The sequence below is a fragment of the Calypte anna genome, chromosome 3 (assembly GCF_003957555.1).
Source record: "Calypte anna isolate BGI_N300 chromosome 3, bCalAnn1_v1.p, whole genome shotgun sequence".
Taxonomy (NCBI): domain Eukaryota; kingdom Metazoa; phylum Chordata; class Aves; order Apodiformes; family Trochilidae; genus Calypte; species Calypte anna.
Genome location: NC_044246.1, coordinates 42,686,344 through 42,703,687, shown reverse-complemented (window position 1 = coordinate 42,703,687; position 17,344 = coordinate 42,686,344). Strand labels below are relative to the sequence as shown.

General features: G+C 36.9%; 1 long non-coding RNA gene across 1 annotated transcript in view; it reads left to right on the top strand.

The window, feature by feature from the left end:
• LOC115598036 overlaps window positions 1-17,344 on the top strand; it is a 346,409-nt gene that overhangs the window by 233,881 nt on the left and 95,184 nt on the right. The window contains exon 2 of the long non-coding RNA XR_003987341.1: window positions 5,661-5,781. This is a non-coding gene — a long non-coding RNA (uncharacterized LOC115598036). The remainder of the gene's footprint in view (window positions 1-5,660; window positions 5,782-17,344) is intronic.

The following is a 17,344-nucleotide window of genomic DNA, read 5'->3' as shown; positions in this document are numbered from 1 at the left end:
AAATATTCAGCTCAGCTAATCTAGTTTTTGAGACACATATCAGTAAATTACTTATATTGGGCTGTGGCCCTGGAGGATTCATTTAAGTTGAACTTAAATTAGCAGTTGTTTTTTAATACTAAAAATGTATATTTTATTTATAAGTACCTCTAACTAGAAACGGGGAGAAGAACAAGCCGAGAAAAATTTGTATAAGAGAATGTTAAGCTACATGAATTCCTTTAAAGAACAGGGATATTCAGTATGAACAAATATATTTAAGTAACTCAATTTCCTATCAGTTGAACCTCTGCTGTCCTTTTTCAGCACCAATATGGTGGGTGCCTATTTTGTAAATCAACTGATAAGGTTTAACAATGGAGCCATACATTCTGTGACTTTTTGTCAGGTTTTTATTGTTGTAATGCAGTGACACACACAATGTGGTAGCTTCCCTCTTAAAATTCATATGGTTCCTGCTGTGATTGACAGGGTACAGCTTCATTATGCAGTTTGTTAGATGGGGCTGATTATGGCTATGAATGCTTTGAATGGGATGAATGAGAGAAATGTGTAATTGATTCTAGCCATGGCCGGATGGTTCATTAATAGTGTGCATGTTCTGCGATTGCATCTGTAAGGGAAAAACTTTTTTGTACTTCTTCAGTTGTTGGGAAAAAGTCATTATGCTAATATTTTTGCCATCTAGTGTCCCTTTTATGAGGAACACAGGAACAGTAAATTGCATCTATAGGAAATTACCTCATCCTTCAGGCTGGGTTTTTGAGGCATGGTCACATCTCTTTGTCCTTTTGCAACTGGAAGTTGTCTTTTGTCTTTACCCCTGCTGCTCTTCCCTTTCTCCATAGCAGTGTGGATTAAAAAAAAAAAAGTCATGTGACAAGCATAGTATGGTATGAGCTGACGCAATAAATGAGGAAGGCCAGAGAAAACAAGCCTCATTAGTCTTTTTGTATGTAGAGAAGATAAGGTTTCATTTTTTATTGGTCTACACTGAAGTTTGAGGGGACAGTTGCTTTGCTTTTTGAAGTGTTGAGTAATTGTGTGAATTATATTTATTTTTACTGTTGGCTGACTATTGACAGGTATGTTCTAAATTACCAAAGAGCCTGTTATACCTCCAAATTAATTTGTGATTTACACAAGGTTCAGTTGTCTGCTTTCGCTATAGTGCTTCGAGGAAAAAGAAGAAAAGCACCGAACAAAAAACCAAAAACAAAACAGCAATGATAAAAGTTTTACACACATATCAGTGGTGATTGTCACAGGCCTGACTTTGGCTGATAAACTTTCTACACAAACACCTGAAATTCAAATACCCCAAAACAAAGCAGTAGATCCTTTAAGCTCTCCTCAGATCATTCATGTTGCAACAAGAATCTTAGAAAAAACACTGTAAAAGTAAAATGTTGCTTGAGCCCCAAAGAAGCTCTAGACATGGTTGTGCAATGAAGATCTGTGCTGATACTTCCTTTTGATCAACCCTACCTTCTCTTTGGAAGCTTTTCTGTAAGAAAAACACTATCTTCTTCCTTTAAAAATATCACTTTAAAACTATGCCAGCTTCATTAACTTTCAAAGCTGATCTATTGCTGTGTCCTGATCCCAGAAGAGAACATACCTTCCTTGGGGCTCTCAGTCTCTGTGTGCTGTTAAAAATGTAAGCAAACATCCCTGCTCTGTGTACACAGAGAAAGTGATTTACGAACACATGGACTGCAGCTTTCTTTTTAATGAAGTTTCTTATCAATGTGCTTGGCTGGAAGACTGACCATAGTAAATCAGAAGCTTCAAAGCAGTACTGGCAGCTTTGTTTGACAAAAATTAAAGTACTACAAATGGATAGTGTGGTGTTCTCTGAGAGCTGACTACTCCCAGTGTTACTCTGTTTATGTGGTTCTGAAGAACAAAAAAACCCATCAGAGGACACTTTGGGGAATTTTTCATATCCAAACAGGAGTTTGATTCATTAAGAAATGCTCAGACAGGGAAGGGGCTTCAGAAGCTGCAAGAAGGAACAGGAGCTGTTTGGTAGCAGGGATTTCTATCAGGTTTTTCCAGCCAAATTGTTTCTTTATAGTAATTTACAATGCAGAGTGTCAGTGCATTTCCCCTAGTTTAAAAATCTTTAGATGATAAGACCATTTCTGTTTCCTGCTGCTATGCCACTGAATGCACAGTGTTATCTCCAGCCCATTGTTGTGCTCATCTCCATGGCCAGTGCTCCCACCTGCATTCCATTCTTTTATCACTTTGCCTTCTGTGGTGAAACTCATCCCAGCACATCTCCTGCCATGCTCCTTTATCATCATTGAAGTCTAACCAGGATGTCCTGTTTGCTTCAGAAAGGTTGAGCACTTCTCTAGGATGGATGCTCATTCTGGCTGTGGGTAGACTGGTGTGGAATGTCATAAGTAGGGTTTGCACATCTATGTTTCTCCTCTTCAGCAGTGCTGCAGGGCTTTGGATCTGGGGACTCTAGCAAGTGGCTGTTGTACCAGGGCAGCAGCTCTGCCCCTTCATTTTCTGGCACCAAATCACAGAATAGTTTGGGGTTGACCCTTAAAGGTCATCTAGTCCAACCCCCCTTGCACTGGCAGTGACAATCTTGCCTGTAGACCTTTCCCTCCAGCACACTCACCCTCCTCTTGTCTGTTGCAGGCCACATTTCTCCAGCTCTGTGATGTTGGATGAGGGGGAATGTGCAAGCAGAGAATAAACTTTATTGTGACAGACAGGCTTGAAGATTGACACAGTCTTCATAGCTTATATTAAAAATAAATGTCTCTGCTTCAGCCTGTGAAGTCTGATCCCCATATATTAACTGCATGGGCTGGTGGGGGAGGGGCTGTTTTATTTTTTGGTTTGTTTGCTTTATGCCTGTATAATTTCAAAGGGTTTTACCTGCTTGCAAACCTTAATGCATTGTGAAATAGCTTGAGCAGAATGACATATACTTTAGTCAATGTATGGATGCACTGATTTTGTTGACGATGTACAACAATAAAATTACTACTTTCCTGTTTGTCTGCTAACCTAAACAGCAGACTTAAATGATATTGTTTCTCTGCTAGTAAAACCTTACTGTATTTTTTTTATTATGTTTTGATATTTTAGAAACCAATTCAGAACCCTTTTCAGTTTGCTGTCTAAAGAACAACCTATTGATGGGCTTGTCAAATCTAAACCAGAAAAGATAATAATTGCATTAAAGTTTCCTATTACATGAAAGTGTCAGCTTCAGTGATAGAGGGTTGGTAATGAGGCTAAAATGCTAAATCAGGAAGTTCTGGAGAAAGATTACAAGAAAACATTTGCCATCATTAAGCTGAGAATTTTTTAAAATTAGTGTTTAATAATGGAAGATTACAGCAGTGGAGTTAAAACATTGATTAAGTGAAAATTATGCCAAGGGGAGTTTTAGATAGGATTTGGTACTTGGGGCTATTCCAAAATTCTTTCTTGTTGTTAAATAATAAACTAATATTTTAAGCCATTAAGATTCTGCTTTTAAGCAGCTGCACCTTGAAATGCAAGTTTGCTCAGTCTTAGCAGCAATAGGGAAAACTTTTATAATTCTTTTATTCATCTTCTACACTTTCTTTTGAAGTTGTATTTAAAGGCATTCCTTTATTTGCTTTTTGGCTGGTGGGTGTTCTGAATTTGAAAAACGTCATGGTACCACAGATCTTAGTGTCTAGAAATGTAGAATGATCTTGACTGAGATCAGACTCAGTAGAATATTCCTTCATTATTAAGACATTATGGTCTTTAGTAATGGAAGACATTATGGTCTTTACTAATGGAAGTAGTCACACAACCTTTTCTCTGCAAGCAAAAGCAGATTTTAAACTAGCTATACTATTTTTTTTTCTCTTAGGTGATAGTAGTTCACAGTTTATTATAGTAGCTAAAACACATCTAAGGAAAAAAAAACCCTCTCGTTCTGAACTCTGAGGTAAAGCCTTTCCGCTCGTTTCAATTGCTTGCTCTCATCCTGCTCATCAGTGGATGAAGGCTCAACACCTGCTCGGTCCTTAAGTTGCTGCAGTCACCGTCTGGCAGCGGTGGCATTCAACAGAAATTACCCAATCTGTCCATCTTGTTCCCACAACTGGAGAAAATTACTGTGATCAAAATGGAAAGAAGGGTAGTTAACCTTTTATTTACTTCTCAGTAGGGTGGTTTTCTGTAGCAGTTGGAAGATTAGGTCTTGTGGGTTTCAGTTTGTCACCACAACCAATTCCCCTGTGTTTCTGGGCACTGGAATTCTTTGACATGTTTATTTGCTGAAAGTCAGTAATTTCTGGATAATATGGAGAAGAATTTTGGAAATGTTCAAAACATTGTGCCTTGGAGCATAAGCCAAGTCTTTAGTAATAGGGACCCAGACTTGACAGTGTCTGGATTTAAAAAAAAAAAAAAAAAGACAACAGCATACATTTTAAAGTTATTGTGCCCATTTCCACTTGTGCTTTGGTATAGTTTGGAGGAAACTAATGAAAGACAGCTTGGATGAAAAATAGTGGTGTGAATTCTGTAGGATTTATGAGTAAATTAAAATATTTTGGAGTTTTAGAACAGCAGATGTTGCCTGTAAACCTGCCCCATATGGGACAGAAACACAACCTAACCAATGAGACCAGTAGGTACCATATTTGAAGCATTGCCTAATCCATTTCTAATCCCTTTTGTTGGCATGTTGCCAAAAGAAGTGTTGCTGTTTATTGCTGCTGCTGTATGTTCTTGGGGATGATAAGGAAAAAAAAAACAACAAAAAAACCTGCCCCACCATAACTTGTTCTATTGCCTTAACATGTGATAGAGAAGACAGAAGTTTGAAAAGTAAATGTGCTTCTCTACTAGTCAAGTTGGGATGGGGGACATAAAAAAAAATAATTAAAAAAAAAAAATCATCTTTTAGTTTTTAATTTCTTTTAAAGGTTTTTTTAACTCCAGGCTTTTTACTTCATTTTTCTTGCAGCCCTTTAGAGATACTGATTGATTGCAGCACCTGATTTTGATGCGGCCAGAGGCATCATACCTAAGATATTCCCTGACTGTGCTTTCTCTTTTTGTTCATTAAGTTACTTCAAACAGAATATTTTGGTTTACTGCATGGCGTCTCCATCTGGTCTGATGTGAGAGGAAAGCAAGTTCTTTCAATAACTAATATATTCTTAGGTCACAACTTTTCTCCTCTTAAAATGGTTGCTGAGAAAAGACTTTGTGGATTTGACAAAACAGTCAAAGTTCTGAGGTTTTGTGTAGTGAGATTTCCCAGTGAGAGGACCTTCAAGGGATGAGAGCAGCTGGAGGTTTCAAACAGTTGTACAATATTTACAGTTGTACAGCCCTAAATGCTTAAGGTACTAATGAAAACATTTCACCTACCCTGCTTGTGAATTGCAAATACAAACATAACAAATGTTTAGTGCATTTCCTCAATTTTTCCTTTCAGTCCCATATACATGGAAACTTAGCCTTTCCTGGTTTTAATCTTTATTTAATTATCAAAGATATATGCTTAGTGCATGGTTTATATTTATAATCATCTTAGAATTTATTTCCTACCTTGTGTCTAGGTAAAATACCAGAAATGGACTGACTTGTCATAAACCACCTTAGGATCTCTTAATTTTTTGTTTATTTTCTTCCAGATGTGATCATTACTGTTGGCCAATTGCAAGAGGCCATCTCACTGATGATCATAAAGAGAACTTGGCAAGTTGCTATAAATCCTCTCTGAAACTGGCCAAAGAAAACAACATTAGATCAATTGTAAGTACTCTATGAGAAGACTTTTTTCTTAATTTGGTATTTTTTTTTCTTGCTGTAGAATGATTAGAAATAAAATGGCAGGCTTCAAGAAGGATTTCTTGCTGTATTTGATGTGAAAAAACCTGGAAAATATCTTTTGGCCAAAATAGTTGTTTTCCCCCCAGAAAGGGATTTGGTTATTTAAGGAGATCGGGGAAAGTTTACCTTGTAGTAGGTATAAAAATAACTGAATCATTAAGGAAGTTAGGGAGCTGTTACTGTGGCTTGCTTTTTACTCAGTGTTATTTTATTTTAAAAGATCTAAGAGGCCATTGTCAGGTAGATAACTACAATACAGTATCACCTTCTAAATTGAAGTGATTAATTTGCTGCTTATTCTGGCCCACTAATATTTTTTCCTAAAAATAAAGGTACTGGTCAAGTGGCAATGTTTATAGTACCTCCTCAGCAAAATCAGTCATAAAATAACCTTCCATTGGAATGATAAAGGTTCTTTGATTGCTTGAAATACCCAGTACACATTAAAAAATCTGACCTTTTGAGATATGAAGTCCACAGAGCAAAGGAGCCAATCCCTCTCCAACTCTGGAGCTTGAATTCTGTGTCTCAAACTGTTGCCAGGCTGAAGTTGTTAGATATCCCTGGGTTAGTTCCCTAAATGTTTAACCAAGAATGAAAGTTATCACCTTGTCATGACTTCACACCTTTTGAGTCATTTCAGCTGGTTGTGTGGGTACCGTGTATGACTGGCCTAAATTAGAACAGACAGTCTAAAAAAATGTTAATGCAACTGTTGGTTTCCAAATTGGGGTGAAATAGTAAGGAAAAGACAGTAGCATCTGAAATCATAAGTAGAAAAAAAAAAACAAACTTCTGAGGAGAGAAGCAGGACAGGTTGCAGGGCTTGAGCCTGAGTTATATGTACTCGTCAGAGCTGAAGCTGACGACTTTTGCTTATTTCTTTCTGTTTGGAGTAAACAACAGGGTTTTTTGTAAACAAGTTTTTTTCTTTTTTCTCTTCTCAATACTCTACACATAAATTAGAACTTAAAGCAACCTTGGGGTGGGGCACATTTTGAGCTCCTCTGAGATTGTTTGAATATAAAAGGATGTTTCTTGTCATTCTGTGGTTCTCATTGGAGGCAGTAAGATCTCTGTGCTGTTGCTCTACATTCTTCCTTGTTCCTCCTTTTAGCCTTTGGGATATTACATGCTGTTTCAGATTAATGATAATAAACTTCCTAATACGCAATGGAGTGGAAATAAATGGTATTTAAAAAATAAAAATATTTTAAAAGCCAAGGAAAAGCTGCAGTGGATATTAGTCAGTTCTTGTAAAGCTTGTATCTGTTGCTATTTTTTAATTTTAGGATTTAGGAAAATGAGGATTCTAGATGGTAGGTTGATACTTACCATAGAATAATAAAGAATAGTCATTTTTCATGAGTTTAACGAAATATAACTTTGATAGTTTAGTAAGGAAAGATGACCACAGGGAGAAATAATCCATGGATTATTTCCTTGCTGTTAAGAGCTGTTGATTGTGCACCTGTTTTGAGATAAATACTCAACACGCAGACTTGCAGAAACACAGCTGCAGCAAGCTGAACAGGAGCCAGAGCCATTTCATTCATACCAGCATTAAGCAGCTTAGTAAGCAATATAGATTTGAAAGTCCACATGACAGATCATGGACTGTTCTGAAAAGCCCTAAGTCCAGTGATTTCAGTGGTGCTTTGGGAAGAGAAGGCTGCTTGAGTGTCTACCCTAATGAACAAATCAAGCCTGGAGCAAAGTAAAATGTGTAATTCATTCAATTAAGGAGCAGTATATTACTGTGAGGCTGAAGAAAAGAATACAACGTGCAAGTGGGTTTCACAAGATTCAGTACAGTAGATGTCAAGGGAAAGGAAAGAAAATTAATAAAAATACCTTTTAGATTTCTGAGGCCTGCTGAGAGCTGGCAGAGAGAACAGAAATACTCAAATTGACTCCAGCATCCAAGTGTAGGCTGGATTGTGGCACTAGATATATTTGCAGTAGGGAGAAGACAAAAAACTGGGAGGAAAAAAAAGGTTACCTTTGTAAATAAGGAAGACAAAATTCAGCTGTGCTGAACTGACAGAATGTTTTGATGGCCTCTTTTAACAAGAAAATGAAGTAAGAGGTTAAAATCAAGAATTTTAAAATACATACTGTTTAAAAACTAGGAAAAGCTTTATAATTATTACATAAATAGTAGGTATTGATGAAAACAAGATGTAGTATATTTGAAGAATTAACTGATTCAGAAAGCTTTGGAGTTCCAGCAGTTGTAGCAAGTGAGAAGGAGGCAAAACACATGATAGGATTTATAACAACATGAACGTGTTACTTCAAGACAGAAATAATGGCAGATCTGGGGGTTAACACAAAAAGAGGGGGGGAAAGCTCACAATTCAAATTGTTTTGAACATTCTTTTGTGTCATAGAATTATGACTTTATTAGTCATTTATAGATTAGACATTATAGAATTAGAATTGCTCAAGGCATTAAGAATGAAGAGTTGTGATGGATGGGCAGTGGATCAAGTTGGACAGGAAGAGTACAGGGTGACTCAGGGTGCGCTGCTAAACGCTGTTTAATTTAACATCTTTATTAATGATTTTTTAAGAGTACATAAACAGCTCATTAATTATGTTTACAAATGATGCTACATTAGGCAGTATTGCAAACACTAGAAAAGGACAGAGATACATTGATGACAATCGATTACAGAGGCTGCGAATAGAACCTCATCCAGCATCCTTTACGGCACCAGAAGGGAATTTTTGCCTCCACTTGAGTGGAAGGAAGATAGGTCAGAACCAGAGCTGACAGCTACAGTGTAACTCAGCACGGGAAAAGATAAATCAGCATATGGTGGGGAAAAATAACCCAGTTTTGGCAAATAGTGAAAGGGAGGAAGCGTGCTGCAAAACCAAGCATAATGAGGAAATGGTTTGGAATAATAAGCTTCAAATTAGATATACTTACAGCCGTCACTTGTTTAAGTATTATGTGTTGCTGAGCTGCCTCTAGAGAAGTGATGGATGGTATAGGGGTTGTAGTTTCTTTTTCAAAATGGACTGGGGAGGACAGGAAGAAGATTCTGAATAGATCAAACTCACTTATATGTAATGTTTATCTCAATATTTTACATACTGAGGAAGGGAAGCAATGATCTTGAAATACTGTTGTAAATTGTGAGATGCAGCTTTTTGGAAGAGGGGGAGAGGAACTGTGTGTGTGTAACAAAATGGAAGCAAAATGACATAGTTTGATAATAAATTTGAGTTGTGTTTGAGTCAGGGTGTCCAGGCATGGATGAGAGCACTCTCTGCTAATTCTTGGGGGAGCACTGATATTTCATCTGAAAATGTTATATCTCAGTATATTAAAGATGTAATGGGTAAAACCAGAAATGAGATAGAGGGAATATAATGAAATGCCAGTCAGCCTGATGCCAAGGTTTGTAATTCATGGGCAGCCCAGCATGGGTGAGGATTTGCATAGCCATTAAGGCAGAAAAGAGCTGCCTAGGAACAAATTTGATCGTCTGCAGGATTGTTCAGAGAAATCAAACAGCCCCCTGGATTTGTCTCTTGCACCCCTTTTCTCAAGCCTTTTCTGCTCATATGAGGGTTTGAATGCCATATCAGCTAGTTTCATACAGGGATTTCTCTACTCTGTCTACCTTTCAGGTAAGTTTGTGTTTGCACGTGTTTTCTGACTTTCCCAAAAGCATACATCACTTTTTTTTTGACACTTGTTTATATAGCTGTGCCACTGTAGGACACTTGAGCTGCTCTCTGACAGTTTGTGTGGTCGCTGGTGTGGGATGAATCTTTTGTGTTGGATGGGTCTATTATTTAAACAGTCCTCTGTTCTGGTTAAAGAGGATACTTCAGACAGTGTTTTTGTTTATCTCCACCATTGTCCAGACCAATGAGAGAAAAAAAATCTAAGGTACTGCAAATACTGTCTTTTAGGAGTAAATAGTTATCATTAAGCAAATTGTTTCTTTAATGTTCAGAATAATTTCATGGTAATATAAAAAGAGAATTTTGACATGGGTGTCTTTAACACACTAGGAGTGTTGGTATCTTGCATCAATTATATCTCCAACAGCCTGGAGCACTGGGAATACTTTCTAGGCACCAAGCTGGCAGTAAAAGAAAAATGTAAAATATTCCAGTACCTGCTTCTTCTGGTTTTACTGTTTTGGTTGTCTAAATAAGAATTTTACAGGCCAATTAATTGTTAGGTTATCAGGCAGAATACGAGAATTTAATCATTATTTTCAGGGATGAAATCAGTCTCCTGGTCACATTATGGTGTGATGTTATGTACTCTGTGTGCTCTTTCTTGGAAGGACCTCCTGTTCTGCTTTACTTTCCATACCTTGCTTTTGAAGCCGTCTGATACCCTGGGAACTTTTCTGAATATCAAGCACTTCCCTGTCACATACTTTATTCAGGTTTAGCTTGGGGGTTGAAAACAAATCTCAATTAGTTGATGTCAGTTGAAGCTGGGATTTGATCTAAATGGCCACTTTCTAAAATACACAGAAATAACAAAAAACGAAACAAAACAAACAAAAAACCCCACAACGAAACAAAAATGCTGTTCATTATTACTGTGGCTGGGATCCAAGTGGAAAGGGCTGTAGTGTGTTTGCAGAGAGAGAGGTTGGTGCTAATCCCTCACCCAGGAGCCAGAGCTGGGCCTCCTCTGTGCTAATGAGGGAAATGAAGTTCTATTTGGGCTTACAGCTCTGCTGTTGATTTGGGGCTTACAGCTCTGCTGTTGTTCAGGACTGCCTTCAGCACTGCAGTCTTCAGGATCACTTCATGTTGGCAGGGGGTGAATTGTAAAGTTTTTAACAAGGAGCTTTTCTGTAGATGGCTCTCTCTGACCTCCACCTCTAGGGAGAATTATGGCTGGAGGAAGTCCTCAAAAGAATGTGGCTTTGTGAGTTGCAGGAGGAGGCCTGCTTACCACCAGCAAATATATTAACAGGGTTAAGCACAAAACAGAGAAATATTTCTGTCGGTTTCCTAGAGTCAGGTAGAGATGAGCTAATGCTGTTTGCTGAAGCCTTATTAGTTTAGTTTGCTGTTGCATAAAAAAAAAAAAAACCCAACCCCCCCCCCAAAAAAAAAAAAACCAAAAAACCCAACAACAGCAAACAACAAACCCACACACCAGAAATATCCGTCTGTCTTTCTGTCTGGGTGCTTGTACTTGTGAATGTAAAAAGTAGTCCTGCTCCTGGGAAGTCTCTTAGCTGTACTCAACAGAACCCACCTGCTTCTTTTTATCTAAAGGGCATTAAAGGCAAAAGGCTATCTAGAAATATCAGAGAATAAAAGGACATATTCAAGGGCTGACTTGCTTCATCTTTGGGTTGAGTGGAAAAGCTGTTGTTGGCAGTGGGATGGCTAGTGACCTGTAATGACAGGATTTATCTGTGAGAGTACATCATCTTTTGTCTCTGGATAAAGTGGGTCCCTCCTGTGTACACAGCTTATGCTGCACTCTGTTTAGGGTTGTTATAAAACTATGCTAAACAAGGCTGAATCATGCTTTTTGAAATCCACTTTGTACATTCATTTCTGAGGTCTTAAATCAGTGTATGCAATGCACATAGCTAGCTGTGCTGCATATATGGTGTTTTTAAACTGAAGTATTGACACCTTGTTAGATAAATATTCCTTGAACATAAATATTAACATATAGGGAGTTCCAAATCATATCCTTTTATAGGTCTTTTCCACAAACAAGTGCCTTTTTTTTTTTTTTTTTTTCCTCCTGGTACTGGCCAAGAAAATACTCTTATTAATACAACTCACTTATACAGAAACACAACCTATTAATATTCAGAGAAACAAGTAAGAATAGATCAAGAAAGGTACAGGCTGCTTATCCATTTGTAGCACTTAAGAAATAAATGAATTGTCTTTTTAATTGATTTATGTATTTGTCTTCACCTGTAATTGTGGATTTTAAAAGCAGACTTCACAGCTATGCACTGATGTTCTTGGGTTTGTATTTACATTTAAAAGGAAGGTGTATACCTGAAAGGCTGCACAGTTTCTTTGAGCTTTGTTTGAGTGGAGACATATTCTGTTGCTGTGATACCTGAATCTTCAGTTGTAACTCATAGGCTTAAATTTATAATACCAGTTTCAAACCCAGAGTGTTCTCAGCTCCTCCTGTTCTAAATTATAAAATTCATCAGAAAGGAATTTTACTTGAAAGGCACTTAGAGTGGTGTACAATAACATATTGGTCTAACAGATTGTTTTACAATCTTGCCTTTACCTGCCTTGTTCTCTCATGATGCAGAGTTATGTTTTCAGGAAAAGTAAAGTGACTTTTTTACTATTATTCTTTAATTTTGAAGGAAACTTTATTTCCTTCTGAGACTATTGCCATAGCAGCGAGTTATAAATCTGAAATTCCTAGAGGTTGACTTTATTCTATCACCTGGTTTTCAATTATGGATTCATACCCATCAATCAAAAGAGTTGCTTTGGAAGGAAATTTCTGCAGCATCATAAATCTGTTTAATTTGGTTCTTTGAAACATTTGTTTAACTGGTAAACTATGGTATAAGTTTTCTCTCCAGTTTAGCCTGGGGTTTTTTTGTTGTTGGTTGTTTTTTTTTCCCCTTGTTAATTTTCTTTTCCTAGATATTTTAAAGATAATAACTTTAAAGATTGATTTAGTGAATCAAGCTTTTGTGTTTGCTTAAGCACCATATTGGGTTTTTTCCATCTGCGTCAGATGAGGACGTTATGATCTTTCCTTTTGGTTGCAGAAATTGCTATAGCTGGCCATGCTTTTGTAAACTCAAGGTGAACCTGCTGCTATGTGTTACACATGTTGCCAGCATTTCTTTCAAAATTACCTTGGCAGATTGAATTGCAGTCCTGATTCTTTAATCAGGATTTCATTAAATGAGTTGTATTCAACAACATGAATTGTAAGTTGGTACATCTAAACAGAGATAGATACTCATTCAACTGAGAAAGGTTGAGGAGTGATTGTAGCCCTAGGCAGAGGTTCCTTGGAGAATAAGATGGAATTTGTAGTGGATTATGCACTGGAAATGGGATGACAACATCACCCTATTGTGAAAACCAAGAAAAGAGCAAATGTAGATTGACAATTAAACAGGAAAGATCAGTGAAGCTCCCTATTGTGCTGCTTTAGTAGAACAAACTGGACTGTTGGGTTTAATGTGGGAACTGGAGACAGTTTTTCAGCCAGGGGTGATTAGGAAGTTGGATATGACACCAAGAGGAGTGAAAGAAAAAAAGGTTCCTTAAATGCAGAGAATAGAACACTAGAGGTGAGGGGAGGTGAGGCAGTACAGCCTCAGACTGTCTCACACTGCGACAGAGAGGAAAATAGGAGGACAAAAAAAAGAAAAAAAAGTAAAAAAAAGTAGTGCACAAGGGGTTAATAAAGAGTACAAGTTACTAAATTGTTATCTGACTGCAGATAGAAAAAGAAATAACAGCTTGAATTTATAGGAATGGAGTTTGAGGTTAGAGATTATGAGGAATTTCCTAGGTGTTGGTAGAGTTGTTTAGCAAAGTTAGGGCTGCACTGGTGGCTGTGTGTGAGCCATTGCTCGCGTTTGTTCAAGCCTGGAGTCTTAGTGCGTTAAGTGCTGCCAAAAGCCCAGAGGCTGCAGAATCCCAAGGGTTGAGCTTAGGCACCACAACTTTTGAAGCCTTCTGGAAATCTCTGGGTAGCCTCATCGCAGGACAGCACAGAGGCAGGCAGATTGTTTTATGTTGCAAACAATTCCTTTACAAAAGACAGCTTTAATGCTGTTGTGGTTTTATTGCTTTGTTTTTATCACATAGTTGTGCAATCCGTTGGGTTTCTCCTTACCAATTTGTTTTTTGCTTGCCAGTGTGCCACTTGGAGTGGTTTTCCTGTTGAGATAATTTCCTTTGATTTTTGTTTCTCCTGCTAGCTGGCTACCCATTGTCACCACAGATGGGTTTGTACAAACCCTTAGAAGATAACCAGCTTAGAGTGCACATACGGCTCATGCAATAACATTCTGAGCCTGATGTACACTTCTATGTGTTTTTAATAACCCGTTCAAAAATGTTGTCTGCCACTGTATGGTTATATATTCAATATAAATTTCCTCAGAGCAAGAAGATTTCTTTGATGCTTGAATCATATTGCAGCATTTGTTTTCTATGGCCCAGAGTGTCAGGAGCAGCTCAGAGTGATACACTGATCAGTGGGAATCTGTTTTGTGGCTCCAAACCAGAAAGAAATTATCTGTGGTAACGGTGATGATGCTGTGACTTGTTGTGGTTCTCCCTTTTTTAAGTAGGATATGATGACTCCTGAATAGGGATCTTTTTTTTTTTTTCTTTTTCTTTTTTTTTTTTTTTTTTCTTTTCTTTCTTTCTTTTCTTTCTTTTCTTTTCTTTTCTTTTCTTTTCTTTTCTTTTCTTTTCTTTTCTTTTCTTTTTCTTTTCTTTCTTTTCTTTTCTTTTCTTTCTTTTCTTTTCTTTTCTTTTCTTTTCTTTTCTTTTCTTTTCTTTTCTTTTCTTTTCTTTTCTTTTTCTTTTCTTTTCTTTTCTTTTCTTTTCTTTTCTTTTCTTTTCTTTTCTTTTCTTTTCTTTTCTTTTCTTTTCTTTTCTTTTCTTTTCTTTTTCTTTCTTTTCTTTTCTTTTCTTTTCTTTTCTTTTCTTTTCTTTTCTTTTCTTTTTCTTTTCTTTTCTTTCTTTTCTTTTCTTTTTCTTTTCTTTTCTTTTCTTTTCTTTTCTTTTCTTTTCTTTTCTTTTCTTTTCTTTTCTTTTCTTTTCTTTTCTTTTCTTTTCTTTTCTTTTCTTTTCTTTCTTTCTTTTCTTTTCTTTTCTTTTCTTTTCTTTTCTTTTCTTTTCTTTTCTTTTCTTTTCTTTTCTTTTCTTTCTTTTCTTCTCCTCCTTCCCCACCCCATCCTGGGTGTTCAGAAACATTTTGAGTACTGACGGGGAGAATTACAGACCCAAACAGGGAAGTGCTTAAACTTCTACACACAGACAGGTCTCAGGGTGCTGGGGCTTAGGTACTGCATCAAGGGGCATTAACAAAGGACAAAAGCCACTAATGTTCTGATTCCCATCTGGAAAAAAAAAAAACCCACCCACCTGGTTCCATCTCCTTCTGCCTGGCCACAAGCTGCCATTTTGATAAAGAAATCACAGCAGTGCTTCAATAAGCAGATTGCATTACTTTAGGGGGAGTCTCAGTTCTTCAATCTGGGATGTTGCTGTTGTAGCTGTTCTGCAACTTAGTGGCTTTGTGATGGGAAGAGGGAGAAAGGTTAGGCTTTTTGTTGGTTTTAATAAAGTACTGTATATGTGTGTCTATATATATATATATACTTGAAAAAATAAACTAAAACAGTGGAATAAAACATGAAATTACTGGTTCAGGAATAAATTCTGCAGAGTTGTATATGTGATGGATTTAGCATGTGATAATTTGTCCATTTCTCAATGGGAATCATATCCTTAAAAGGATGAAATTTTCTAGGACCACTGCCTGTTGGCTTGGTAATTGGGAAACTGTCTCATTAGGGAAGGACAAAGTACAAATCTGTCTGAGAGTGGACCAGGACACTAGTTATATGAAACAGCTCATAAAAACTAGCAGTTGCTGGAAAGTCTACACCATACAGTGCCAGGGGAAGCAAATGCTTTATGTTTCCATGTAGGGGAAATTGTACTGGGAAAAAACCCCAAAACATTCATTTTTATTTGCAAAATTAAAAAATAGACTAGAAGTATTCTTATTTGCATGCAAATCTTGGCTCTCTGGAGTTAAGTGTAGAAGATGTTTGCCTTTATTGTGGACTATGGAAATTCATAGTGAAAGTTGATGGTGTATACAAATTCCTCACAAAGCCCATATTGCTGGTGGGCTGTGGACATCAGGCTTTGTGCAAAGTCCGTGTTCTCCTTTGACTTTACTTCCTTTTTCTGACCTGTTCCCTGGCATCTTGTTTGCAGTTTGTAGGCTTTTTTTGGAAGGTGTGTATTTGCTCTGTAAGGGCAGTCTGTACTTGCTATGAAGGTGCAATTCCTGTTAAAATTTGTGGAATTCACAGCAATGGCAGTAATGAAAAATAATGGTTACTCCCATGTCAGTTTTCATTTTTGACGTGACCTGTAGTTACTCTCTCCCTCAGCAGAAGGAGTGAGGAGGAGCAAAATTCTGCTGGAATTAGAAATTCCTTATTCACAGGTTTTCATGCTGGAGGTACCCTCTGTGATGCCTAGAAATGTATGAAAGGTGTCTGGCAACTAGTGACTTGTCACTACCAGATTTTTGCCTTTGCAACATAATGATGAGGAAAAGAACACGTGATGCTCCATTTGCACACTGCATGGTGCTCACAAGGTGCCTGTCACTTGGTGCTTCTCACCTAATAATTTTGAGACACTTCTGTACATCCCTTTTATTTAAATGTTGCCTTAATTTATCTGTACAGCAGAACTATTGTGAAATTTGTATCTGCTTTTTTTACCTAAAATCAGCTCATTTTTAAGTAGCAAATTAAAAATTATTTTGTGTTATTTTGTGATATTTACATAGCTAATATAAAACAAAAATTAAGAGCATAAATTATTCTGTGTTTCAGATGGACATCATAATACTTAACTAGGTTTAAAAAAGTATTTCATTATAGCATAATATCTATTTAGAATCAGACTAGATATATTGGAAAGCAGTTCTAAATTAAAGAGAAGGGGCACGCTTTCATGAACCTTGTTTACAGGTCCTTAAGTATGTTTTCCCTGAATTACTGCTGGTTTCTTGGAGCCACATACATTGTACAGAAATGCCATATTATGTCATAGTTACCTATGAAGAGCACTGCTCACTAGTTAGCTACAAAACTTATACCATAACCCAAGAGGTTTTATTAATATTGCTCCCATGCGGTGATGTGACATTATATTTTAAGGCCTATAGAGAATAAAATGAGTGTAATTTGAATAATCTAGTTAATGTAAATGGTACTTCACTATTGTATTCTGATGAAATAATTTCTTTAACTGGAAAAACTCCTCTCACCAACTATAAACTACATGCAATCCATATTCAAGGAAACTATTTACCAGCCTTATTTTTTCAGAGCTGACTTACTTAACTCCTAGTGATGTCTGTCAGGTAGGATTGAGAGATTTGTTCATAGCTCAGATGAAAGCAAATATAGCAGACAGTTAGTAATTTTGGTAAAGAAAACTGTGATAGAAGAGATGTGTCTTGTAGCATACCTTCCCCTGGTTTTCCATAGAAAGACATCAAATGATTCAAGGTGAGGAGAGTAGTTTTAAGTTGGGTTAATTACAGGTAGATTAATGTTTTATTTTACCTTGTTATGCCTTCCTAAAAGATACTGACACTATAAACCGGTAACCTGTTTCTGTATGCTGCAGTTTGCTCGAGCATTTACTTTAGTAAAGGTCTTATTAAAAACTAGTATTTATTCTTTTAAGATTGGCATATGAA